At 35.3% G+C, this 4,135-nt stretch overlaps 1 pseudogene; it reads left to right on the top strand.

Moving 5' to 3' along the window:
* The first annotated feature begins 876 nt into the window (after positions 1-876).
* The window catches only part of LOC140985914 (SKP1-like protein 21), an 8,610-nt pseudogene continuing 5,351 nt past the window's right edge, over positions 877-4,135 (top strand).

The raw sequence follows: 4,135 nt of genomic DNA, 5'->3' as shown, positions 1-4,135 counted from the left end.
TCATAACAGAAAAAATTTAAACAAAATTTTCTTTTCCAGATCTGGATCCAAATAATATCCAAAACTTTAAACAAATCTTAATGATTCAAGCATGAATGGCTCTGATGCCACTTGTTGGGGAAAACCCATAAACCGCAGAATCCATCATGCTAAATCATTAAGAATTTAACTGAAAACTTAAGCGGAAGCGTACCTGATGCCATAATCCTGAATTCTTTATAACGTGTCTTGATCTTCCAGATTTACGCGCTCTTTCCTTGAGAGAATCCTTTAGTTTCTCTTCAGAACTATTTTCTTAATGTGGGAGAGAATAGTGAAAGTGATAACGCGAGATCTGGGGACCATGACCCATATTTATAGATAATGTTCATCAATATTTTCTGATATTTCTGTTTTAGTCCATCATAAAAACAGAAATTACACTTATGTCTCTACACATTAAAGGCTCACAACTCATTAGATACATTAAAACACAATAACCCGAAATTTTATTTGATCACTTTATTTTATGCTTAACTTAACAGACACCCACATACATAATTATTCACATATAAGCCCATAAAAATAAAATTAATCCAACAATTATTACATATGATTTGAGGAGCCCTTTTTTAAGTTTGACTAAAGCACCACACCCAAATTCTCAGGTACAATATGCTAGTATTTTCAGAGTTTGCCTGGATCTTGGTCAGAAGATATTTTGGGCACGTGTCATAAATTTTGTACCTGGTTAATCCTTCTATTTTTGGCTCTCCTGTCTTCGGTTTACGTGTAAATAATACAAGAAAGTAGGTTTTTAGATGAATGGCAACGCCAGCCATTTCTTTCCTCTAGTAGTGGTGGGTAAATGGCTGTTGTTTAATGCCCTTCATTTTGATGCAGGAATATTCCCGTGAAAGTATTTTTGTGGACTTCGTTAGTTGTTTTCATTTCAATGACAGAAGCCGATAGTGAAATAGTCAAACCTGAGGTATGTTTTCATGTCTTTTTTTCGCTCATCTGATATTTCTTAGTTCTCACATTTCAAGTACATTTATTTTGATTTGTCTTTTCTTTTGTGTTTATGTATGATAATATAAAATGTCTTCAATTTCATCGTGTTGCGCATTCATTGATATTAATGATTAATGCCAAGTCACTTTATTACGAAACCAGATTAGTTACATTATGGCTGTGGTGTCTCCTGTTGCTTTCTAATTTTTGCTTATGTTGATTACTTGTTGGTGCACCCTAGCAGATGCTGAAGGCTTATGTGTGTCTGGCTTCGAACTTCTGATGATTCGATACAGCAAGTGGAGCAAGAGGTTGCTATGCTTTATCCATTCATTTGTCATGAAATCCACTCAGGCATGGGATCTTCTAAGAATTATCCCATTTCTCTTCCTTCACGGGTTAATCCTGGCATGCTGAGGTTAATACTTGACTATTGCCACTTTCATCAAGTACCAGGCCACTCTAATAAGGTTACCACATGTTTGAGTACCTTAAATTAACTATTGCGAAGTTTTATATTTTCACTTGATTCGCGGAGGAGAGTCTTTTAGGCGATCATATCATCAGGTTCAGGGAAATAAGTTTGTTATTTCTTCTTCTTCGATGCAGGAGAGGAAGTCCTTTGACGAGAAATTTGTTCGAATGGTTACTAAAAGGCTGTGTGAGTTGACATCTGCTGCTGACAGCCTGCAATTAAAACCTTTGGTCGATCTCACCAGCTGAGCACTTGCACGGGTGATTGAAGGGAAGACTACGGAACACATACGCGAGATATTTCATCTTCCTGACGATCTCACAGAGGTGTGTTTTCATTTCAAGCAGTTACAATCTTAATTTCCCTTTGCTTCCTTGTGGAGATAATATTTGTACATGTTCTCGTTCTTACATTAACTTGTTGCATTGGTTAGGAAGAGAAGTTGGAGCCTATAAAAAACATCATGGATGATCCAAGGATTCGACTATTGAATAGGTTGTATGCTAGAAAGAGAAAAGAATTAAAAGAAATGGAGGAGAGACTAAAGGTGATGATAACCTTACATTGTGGACTACTTGTTGCAAACTTATTACTTTTTAAAAAAAAAATTGTGTTTTTGAATGGAGATATCCGAATAGAATAAGCTTCTTCGAAGTATTCGAGCTGTGACTTAGTAAATGGGTCCTGAATGTTTTCTGTAGAATGTTGAGGTTGAAGAGGAGCATGCAGATGAGCGTTCAGCATCGACTTTTTTTTCTGCATCAATGGATGCCTTTAAGGTTCATCATTCCTGAATAAGTTCCTAGATATGAACAAAAAAGCTATATGTGGCTCCTTGTATTATTAATTGAGATTTTGAAGTCCGGTGTAAATAATCACTATTTCCAGAGTAACTGTATTTTGGTTTGTAGGATGTGGTGTATATTTTGGTAATTTAGTATGTAAATATATGTGCTTAAAATGATTTACAATGGTCTGTTATGACCCGGTTTGACTGGTTTTTCAAATACTGTTTGTACCCTTGTTATGCAAATTTGGAAATTCACGAAAACTATTGTTTGTTTCTCCTATTCTTTCAAGGTTCTAATGTACGACGAATGTAGTGGCAGTAATTTTCTCATGGTAATGCAATCATAGTTTTGATTCCTTTTCTTTTGAACTCTTTATTGTTGTTTCTATGTTGCATATTTGGTAGTGGCGAAATAGATTCTTACCTTCCTAGTAAAAAGAAGTCAAGTAGTGACCAAACAAAAAGTCGTTGCCATTTAGAAGAGAATTGTTTTACTACTTATTCTACTCTTCTTGTTTGTTATATACATAGGAGTGATAAACTTTATTGATCAGGGAAGTCGAAGACTTTGCTAGAAGGTTAAATTCAGATTGGCCAGAAAGAATGCAACAGATTTTGTCTCTGGGTCAAGAGAGAATATCGCTACCATTGGCAATTAATGGAAACGGTTCCTTGAGGAGATTCACCGGTAAGTCTGAATGCTTTTTCCTGAATCTGCCCTTTGTCTTCTACCTTGATTTTCCAATATGTATTATATGTTAGAATTTTTTTCTCAGAAATTCATGTTTTGCACGTATATAAACATGATATATAATATGCGGAAGCGGATCGAGAATTACCTCCGGCCATTGAAAATTTGTTGAAGATTTCTGATTTCTTTTCAATTGAAGTCTTCTAAACACTTCAACACTCCTGTAGATGGTGTATTTTCTGTATGAGATTGTGTGTTTAGGGACCTCAATACCTTCGGTATTTATAGGCACACTCATACCATCACCGAGTGTTTTGGGAGCTCGAGATTCAAACCAAATTTGTATACGTATATCAATGTTCAAAATTTGAGGCTGCCGTGTACAAATTTTTTCAACAATTGTTGGCAATGGCCGTCGTCATGTTCAACACGTTTATTTTACGGGTCACAATTACTTACATTCTCCCACTTGACCCGTATATCTCATTTATCATAGTAGAAAACAAAATACATGAATCATGGCGATAGGTCATCTTAAAACGAATATTATCTTCCATGTATTACAATGCATTATGTCTCTCAAATCTGTATAACTTAATGAATAAACCCAATGTTTATTCGAGGTCCAACTTTATTGATATTTCTTAAATCAATGAATGTGTACACAACAAATATAAGAAAATATCACATCATAGTTTCATTAAATTTGTTCTTACAACAAAATTACATAAAGGAACCAAGTCACATTCTTCCTGTATGATCCTTAAATTTCAATGGTGGCATGCCTTTAGTCAAAGGATCCGCAATCATCAATTCAGTGCTAATGTGCTCGATAAGTAACTTCTTATCTTTAACACGTTCTCGTATGGCTAAATACTTAATGTCGATGTGTCGATAAGTAACTTCTTATCTTTATCACGTTCTCGTATGGCTAAACACTTAATGTCGATGTGTTTGCTTCGACTACCACTTTTGTTATTTTTAGCCATGAAAACAGCAGCTGAATTGTCACAATATATTCTTAATGGCCTAGATATAGAATCCATAATTCTAAGCCCTGAAATGAAACTCTTCAACCATACACCATGTGAGGTTGCCTCAAAACAAGATACGAATTCAGCTTCCATAGTGGATGTAGCAGTCAATGTCTGCTTTGCACTTCTCCAAGATACAGCTCCACCAGCTA

This window comes from Primulina huaijiensis, chromosome 10, assembly GCF_012295235.1.
Source record: "Primulina huaijiensis isolate GDHJ02 chromosome 10, ASM1229523v2, whole genome shotgun sequence".
In the NCBI taxonomy this organism is placed as follows: Eukaryota; Viridiplantae; Streptophyta; class Magnoliopsida; order Lamiales; family Gesneriaceae; genus Primulina; species Primulina huaijiensis.
The sequence above is the reverse complement of the archived record's forward strand: the minus strand, read 5'-3'. Positions and strand labels throughout refer to the sequence as shown.